Source organism: Tenrec ecaudatus, chromosome 6, assembly GCF_050624435.1.
Source record: "Tenrec ecaudatus isolate mTenEca1 chromosome 6, mTenEca1.hap1, whole genome shotgun sequence".
Lineage (NCBI taxonomy): Eukaryota > Metazoa > Chordata > Mammalia > Afrosoricida > Tenrecidae > Tenrec > Tenrec ecaudatus.
This window is the reverse complement of record NC_134535.1, coordinates 80861792-80870507: the sequence shown is the minus strand read 5'-3', so window position 1 is coordinate 80870507 and position 8716 is coordinate 80861792. Positions and strand designations below refer to the sequence as shown.

General features: G+C 46.3%; 1 pseudogene; it reads left to right on the top strand.

Moving 5' to 3' along the window:
* Positions 1-2023: 2023 nt before the first annotated feature.
* LOC142451493 (tRNA (guanine(37)-N(1))-methyltransferase pseudogene) lies at positions 2024-3375 on the top strand (annotated as a pseudogene).
* Positions 3376-8716: the final 5341 nt, after the last annotated feature.

Sequence of the window (8716 nt, the reverse complement as noted above, 5' to 3'; positions counted from 1 at the left end):
TGGTTTTTTCTCCTAAACTTACCACAGTTCTGTTGCTTGGAAGATCAAAAGTCATGGCAGTTTCATCCATATTCCCAATATCTGCCAGGTCATAATTATAAATCCTTTTTTGTTTTATAATAAATAACTGGAATGACATCATTTTTTTCTTCAAGGTCTTGTGGCAATTTCTGGGAAATCTTTGTTCTTTGTCTCAAGCATAGTAGGCCAAACCTATTCATGAAGCAGGTACAACATCCTGCTGACGCAGCAAATTTTTCAATGCCTGGTGCTTTATATTTGTCATCCTTAGCCATTTGTAGAGCACATATGCAGATTCCCATGTGTGTTACGCAGTAACCATTTTGACAACACGCCATAACCCATTTATGCAATTCACTCTTTAGAGCCCCATAAAAAGACATTAAACCACAATGAACATTTTTAGCTTTTGGAATCTGTTCCAAGTCAGCCTTCATTTTCCGCCACTCCCTCACTTGCTTTTCGCCAACACAGAATTCCCTACTTGCAATACTCATTGCTCTCTTCTGCTCTTGACACAACCTTCATTCTGAAAGCAGCCTCATATGACCGGCATTTTTGTTTTGGTTCAAGAGTAGCCATTTCTAATAGGATTTAAAAACAAAACTTTGAAAAAGAACTTTCGTGATAATGACACCCCCCCACCCCACCTCACAGTGACGTGTTAACTGGCAAGGGCTGGGGGGGAGTCCGTGTGGGTTGGGGATGCAGGATGTGAATTAACACAAAGACCAGAAGGGAGAGACTGAGCGGAGCCAAAGACATCTTTACCAGTTCAGCTGCCGTAAGTGAATCCCTACTGGTGCTTCTGCGAATTGAAGCCGTCCACGTCATAGGATGGCTCTGATTGGTTAGATGTGAGGAAACAAACATTCAAAGCCCTGCAGTGTCAGCGGAGCTTTGAATGAACAGCAGAGAAACCTCAATCACCCACGAGATAACGGACGCTCATCGTTACCTTCTGGGAGCCCCAGCGAGATGTTACACCTCGCTGGGGTACCACTGACCCATGTATAAGCCGAACACCAGTTATTCAGCACATTTTTTGTGCTGAAAACTCAGCTTATACACAAGTATATATGGTAGGTTAAAATAACATCTTACTTTATCCCCCTTTTAAGCCATTTGAAAGTTGTATTTGTTTGGGGTTTTTTGTTTTGTTTTGTTTTTTGCTTATGTAATGGTAGGGATGCCTCATTCCAACCTCACCCAGTGGCATGGTCTTGGAGGAAGGCAAGACCTCGGAGAATGACAAGAGCTGGACAGCCTTCCCTTGAAGCCAGTGGGTGTCCTCTTGGATCTTATGTTCAACTGCCTGGGAATCTTTTCATCCCACCCTGATGTTTCACATCTTCTCTGCAATGGCACCAGAAGGTACAGGTGTGCAAACACATGACAATGTACCAAATGTCTCATTGCACCCCAATGCCCTCTGTCTGGTCCATAGTAACCATTGTCCTTGGGCTATTTTATCCAACAATAAAATAATGAATGAGACCTGCACGCCAGGCCCTATTCTAAGCGATTTTTCATGCACTGAGCATTTAATCCTAACACCTATGAAGCAGGTATGATCACTGTCACCATCGTGCAGAAGGGGAAAGTGAAGCACAGAGAGAACAAGTAATGTTCCAGGACCACACAGCCAGTAAGCCATCGAACCAGGATTTGGACCTGCATAGCTGAGCCCCAGGGCCTTTGCACCTGACCACCACAGTGCTCCTCTCAGAGACCCAGAAATATCCATGGTAAAGGACACGTTAGCCAAGTGAAGCCCAGAGAGGTAAAACACCTTATCCAAGGTCAACTGCAGCAGGGGGAAGAACTTGAGTAGAGGCCCAATGTCTGTCTGCTACCTTAATACTTAACATATAAATATATGTACATAGATCTATCTCCCTATCATTATATAAATTTTTTTCATATGTATATGCCTGCATTTAAACTTTTTCAAGTGTCAGTTGCCTCTATTTCCTTTTCCTTTCCTCTTGTCCCACTGGAAATGTTCAATAAGTTGGCGCACTCTTCTACAAGGGCAACCCTGCAGCATCCGGGCAGAAGAGGTATGATTGAAGGTCCTGAAGAGGAAGATGGTAGACTCATTATGTCAGATCCCTGTAAGATGTTTCTCCTGATTCCTTCGAGAAAGCAGAACTCTGTCTTTTAAAGCAGCTCAGTGTCAACCCACAGATCACAACATATAATTTGGAACTAACATTGGAAAACCTCAAGTCAGAAATGGTGGAAAGCTGTGCCTTCTGACAGCCAAGATGCGACGTCAGGGTTTAGCGGAGTTGGACATGGCGCCCACCTGAAGCTTCGAGATCACTAACTGCCTTTCAAGCATTTAATTGGCCAAATTATGAGTGACAGAACCCCGGGAATCACTGCAGCACTAACTAAAATCAATAACACTGATGACCCCTACTGAAATTTCCAAATGGAAGTGCTCTCTGGCAAGGAGAACTTGATGACCAACACACCAGCGAACAACTACCGCAGTGCACTTGATCTTGCTACAGTCTTTTGGGGTCCACATCTCTCTACAGAGTGCAGCGGCACCCCAAAACGCCTCACAACTGGGGATGTCCTACTGGTTTTTTTTCTGGAGTCGAGCCATTTGTCATTCCAGCAGAGAAGAAAAATTGCACCGTATTTGCCGACCGTCTCCATCCTGACTCCCAAAACTGGCAAGTGCACACTTGTAAATTAAAGGAAGTGGACCAAAAGGTGAGAGTCCACAGCTTGGATGGGAAGGGCTTCCTCCAAGCACCAGTCAGAGAAGAGTGAGTGCATCTGTCGGAACCATGGTCAAGACAAAGAAAGCACTCTGTGCACGTGGTCATGAACTTGCCAGCTACGGCTGGACTGTTTCTCGGTGCCTTCCAATCGCTTTGAGATGGGCCGCCTTGCAACAGAGGGCACCTTCCCACAGTGCACTGCTACAGCTTTTCCAAGGGTGATCGTCCTGCTGAGGATGTTCAGCAGCAAGCTGGTGCTGTGTTAGGTGTTTCCTTGGAGGCAGCCTGCTCGGTTCACCTAGTAAGAAATGTGGCCCCTAATAAGGAAATGCTATGTGTCCCCTTTCAGATTCCTGCTTCCATACTCCGCAAGAACCAAGCCGGAAATCTAGAGAATCATGAAGCTCCGCCTCTTAAATGGCAGAAGACAGATAAAGCCTTTCTGAAGAAAAAATATCAAGTCACTTCAATCCTTTACATGGAATATTTCTTCTCTCAACTAGACATTTATATAGTTGACTACAATTTCTATGAGTACGAGACTGTCAGCAATTACTTCCCTGTTGAGTCGTTGTATTTCACCCTGGCTGTCTTCAGTAAATGTCAGTATTAGCATTTTTTTTAAGAATTTAAAAACTAGAATAAATTTTAAATATGCCAAAATGAAAAGGTGCTAAATTTTAACCTAACTAGATCTGCATTCATCCACTTTCCACTGCACTCTGTCTAATAGTAAGACGGTTCACATCCCTGGTCAGTGGTCAGAGAGGATTCACCAGAGGCCTAATCCACAGGGGAATTCTGCACTTGGATTTATGGCTTTTACTGTCATTTAGCCTTCTGCAAACCAGTACTCTGACTTTGAGCTCTTATACAGTTCCCTCCTCTGGTCTTGGATCTGATCATTTACAGTTCTTGGATCACACAGGCTGGTGTGCTTCTTCCACATAAACTTAAGTGACAGCTCAGATGGGTGCTTGTTTTAAGACAAGCCTTTAAGACCCTAGACACTTTTCTTTCTGCTAGCCAAGCACCATCCGATTTCTTCACCACACTTTGCTATGACACCCATCTCTTCCACGCTCTCTTCAGGAGAGCTAGTATCAAGTAGGGCTACATCATAAGAACTAATTGTTCTTAGAGCCGTGCTATAATTAAGTGACAGCTCAAAATCCACTCATATATATACATGGTGTATGCGTGTCCTTGGTCTACTTGAAAGACATTATTACCATTTTATTGGAGCACGTCCTAAACCATCCCCATGGGGCATACAGTAAGTCGATGGACAGAAGCATTCATTTACGCCATAAATCTTTGTAGAAACAGACGACCTCGTCTTTCTCCCTTGGAGCAGCTGGTGGGTTCAAACTGCTGACCTTTTGGTTAGCTACCTAGCACTTAATCCACTGCACCACCAGGGTTGTTTTGGTGGGGAGCCTAACAAGTGCAGTGAAGGGTTGAAGGTACAAGGCACTGGGAGGGTCTGGAAGTCTTCCTGAAGGAAGCAGGGTGTTCAGGAAAAAAAGAGTCACCTCCTAGAGTCCGGGCAGGGAGACGGCTTGAGGGTGAAGGTAAGAGTCAGCGTGAAGCCAGCCCCTCACCCTCATTTGGGTTTCCCTAGCTTTCCCAGATCAGGGAAAGGGATGGCTACAAAGGAGTTGTTTGAAGCAGGCTGCATTCTTGCCCCTATCTCAGATTCAGCTTCCCCACCATGGCTGTAAACAGTGCCCTAGCCTCTGCTCTAGACATCATGAAACTTCCCTCCGCGTCAGCCTTTCAGCTGAGAAATACAGACCCAAGTCCAACTCAGCGTATCCAGAGTATCCCAAACAGCAGTCGTCCACATTCAAGCTTTACCTCATATTGTCCCCCCACAGACATCGTTCCAAGGACCCCTGGAGCATAGAGGTTATGCGTTGATCTGTGATCCCCATGGTCAGCAATTCTAAACCACTCGCTGCTCCTCAAGAGAAAGACGAGGCTTTCTACTCCTGTAAAACTGCAGTCTGGGAAACTCACAGGGGTCATTCTACCCTGTCCTACGGGGTCACTCTGAGTCGGAATCCACTCAACGGCAGTGAGAGGTACGTTCCCAAATCCAGACTCACCGCCATCAGTGAGTGCCAACTCACAGCACCCTAGAGAACAGAACAGAACTTCCCCTGCGGGTTTCCAAGACTGTCACTGCGGCTCCTGCAAGTGGAAAGGCTCTTCTTTCTCCTGCGAGGGGCCACAATGTACTTAATCTTTTCTTAATGAAATCTAAAGCAATTCATCTTTTTCTTACCCTGATACTAACCAAAAGGATGCCTGGCGGTGCAGTGGCTACGTGTTGCGCTGTGAGCCACAAAGTAAGCAGTTCAAAACCATCTGCTGCTCCTCAGGAGAAAGCCTGGATTTTCCACTCTCATAAACAGCTACCATCCCAGAAGCCCACAGGGGTACTTAGTTCTACCCTGTCCCCTGTGGGGTCACTATGAGTCCCATCGACTCAGTGGCAGTGAGTCGGTGACTGAGGGAGGGAGGGAGACACGAAACAATAATAAGCATGTTACAAGCAGCTGCCCACTGGGTGACTTCTGACTCATGGGCACCCCTGTGTGTGGTTTCCAATGACTCATCCTTTTGTCAGAAGGAGTTCCCCAAGTGCTGCTTCTCACCTGCCTCCAAGTGGACTCAAACCTCCAACCTTTCAATGAGCTTGGCCTGGAAGTGCAGTATGTAACTAGGTGCCACCTAGTTCCAGACTGCACATTGATTTTTACAAGACCAGAGGAGAATCGACACATTTGAATTGTGGTGCTGGGGAAGGATATTGACAGTACCATGGACTCCTTAAAGCACAAACCCATCTCTCTTAGAAGAGTACTCCTTGGAGGCAATGGGGCCAGACTTCATCTGTCCTACTTTGGGCATGTTGGCAGGAGAGATTCGCCCCTGGAAAGGACAGCAGGCTTGGTGAAGAAGGGTGGCAAACAAGAGGGAGGCCCTCAATCAGGTGAAGGGACTCGGTGGCTGCAGCCACGGGACCAGGCATAGGAAGGACGGGGAGGGTGGCCTGGGACCAGGCTGTCTTTGCTTCTGCTGGTCCCAGGGTCGCTACCTGACAACAACAGTCCAAGTAGAGGGCAGGATTTAGGGGCAATGGCAAACTCACATGTTGAGCTAACACCAACTCATGACATTTATAACATGCTCATATTTTACCAAGCTCTTAAAAAACTGTAAAAAATGCTACTGTAGGGAAAAGAAACCAACAAAAACGTGCCAATTTAATGATTTTTCACCTTTTTCCTCTCAGATTTTTTTATATAAATCATTTTATTGGGGGCTGTTACAGCTCTTGTAATAATCCATACATCAATTGTATCGAGTGCATTTTTAAAATCATTTTAATGGGGGCTCTTACAGCTCCAAAACATGTTGTTTCTACTTGAGCCCTGGGTATCAGCTCCTCGTTTTTCTTTCCCTCCCCCACTTATCTCTCGGCTTACTCAATCCGAGGTGCAGGTAATATTTTTATTTGCTGTACAGACACAGAAACAAAAACAATTTTCCAAAGATAAGAAATCAAGTCAGGATGAGAGCTAAACAGTTTAATGTCTACATCGGTATCTGCTTGATGGCAGTGAGTTTGGGTTTGTTTGTCTTCCCAGGAATGCCACAACACCTGTGTATATGTTTCTTTATGTAACAAAGCAACTGGATGCTTCCCCTGTGCTGGGAGCTGGGGAAGGAGCGCAGGAGAGCACACCTGTTCCCAAACTGCTGGAGATGGCAGGCTGCCAACAAACAAAACTGGGGTGGCTGTGAGTGTGTGTGTGTGTGTGTGTGTGTGTGTGTGTGTGTGTGTTCGATTCCTATGGTGTAAATACTCCAGCCGGGACTGATTTCCACCTGTCAACGTGGCGCCCCCAGATGCAGGGCTAGGGAGAGATGCACACAACTAGCTCGTACACTTGTATACAAGCTGGCCCCAGCACACCGCAGGGTGCAGGGAATGGAAACCTCCCGGTGAGGGGAGACTGCCCCAGACTGTGTCAGGAGCAAGCATGGAAGCAGATCGCCAGCCTGCGCAGGGGAAGGGGCTGGGCAGAACTTGGGGGAGGAGGGACCTGAGCAGGGAAGAGGGAAGTGTTCAAGCAAAAACCACTTGAGCACTGGGGCTTGCCTGTGCAGGGCTCAGCTCCAGCATTGTCCTTCTGACCCAATCAGGTTAAGCCAGTTGGACACCGGCTGCTAGCAACCACTCCGGATTTGATAAATATTTACCAGGCATGTTACTACGGACAGCCTCCTAGTACCCAGAGGGTGACAAGGGCCATGGAGCAACTTCTAGGGGAAAGTTCCCAGGATTCTGACAACCCTGGAATAGTTCGGTTCAGACCTCAGCAGGCACTCCTGGCCTGAGAAGTGGGATAGCAAATTTTCCCACTCGGCTCCCTCCTCCTCAGCCCACCTCACCAGCCTTCCTCTGGGGGGAGAACTTGGCTTCAGGCATAGTAGGAGTGGGGGCCAGGGATGGGGGGAGTGACCCCCGAACCTCTTCAGTATGAGAGAGCAGTGTTTTCAAAACTGCACGTTACAGCCCACTCGCCGGTTGTGAAATCAGTTTAATGGGCCATGCAGCACATCAGAGTGCTCCGCAGATAGTAAAGGTAATATTGCATCATGCATTTTGTTCCAGTTAACATAGCACATAAGTGTGGGTAGAACTGTGATGTAAAATGAGATCTTTTTTACTACAAATTATTGCAACACACACACACACAAAAAAAAGGTTGGCAATTGGTTCAAAGGAGTAATACACCACAGGAACCACTGTCTGCCCAGAGACCAGGAGGAGGAGATAGTTAGTTATTACTACTGAGCACTCGAATCAGAATCACAATAGGAAGTCCCAGGATGGAGGGCGGGGCTTCAGAGATAGTAATTCGTGGAGAACACCATTCAGAAACGTTAAAAAGGCCAGGTTGATTAGTCTGCTACAGACGATGGCACTTTTGAGACTGGGCCCTTTAGACATCCTTCAAACCTAAAGTTGAATCCACCTGCCGCGTTCAATTTGCACACAGTCAAAACCAGGAGACCCAAAGCAAAGCTCAGGAAGAGTGGGGAAAGATGGGGCCATGGCAATGGGGGCCCCCTGGGGAAGACCTGGGGAAAGTGTTGCTACATTGAGGGCATTGTAGCCACTGCCAGAAACAAAATGTATACATTGTTGCATGGAAACCCAAATGCCTGTAAACATGCCCACAAGCTACAATTTAAAAACAAACAAAAAAACTCTTCCTATAAACTAGGGCAATCCGCACACGTTAGAAGAGGCAACCATTTGAGGTCCCAAAGGCAGCTTTTTCTCGAGGACAAAGTTCTGAAGGGTTAAGGAAGAATGGAGACAGGAAACAGAGGGAGGAGCTGGGATGGTGTTACAGGAGGGGACTGCAATCCATGTTCTGAAACAAAATGTGTATCAACTGCTGGGTAGAAAACTGATCTGATCTGCTCTATAAGCCTTCACCCAATTCACACGGAAGTGGGGTTTTTTTTAAATAAATATCAGTTTTTAAAAATATGTAAAACTTCAGGCAAATGAGTGTTCTACATACCTCTGTCATTAAAATGGTTTGCCAACATTGGTCTCCACCCCTCTGAGACCAGCAGAACTAGATGGTGCCCAGTTATCACTACCAAGGGCCCTGAAAATAATCCAATTAGAACATAGGTTCTCAGTGCCCTCTGGCAGTTAAAAACATTTGTACTGTTGCTCATGAACCAGGATAAAGCATAGGTGTATGATTTTGCAGATCCCCACCTCAATTATTACAAACTCCTACTCCCACCCCACCCCCCATAAATCACGTTCCTTGGGAAACGATGTATTCATGAGAAGGCCCTGGGTAGACTGAAAGAAAAATATGGGCTGGAACTCAAAAATCATAAAAAATGAC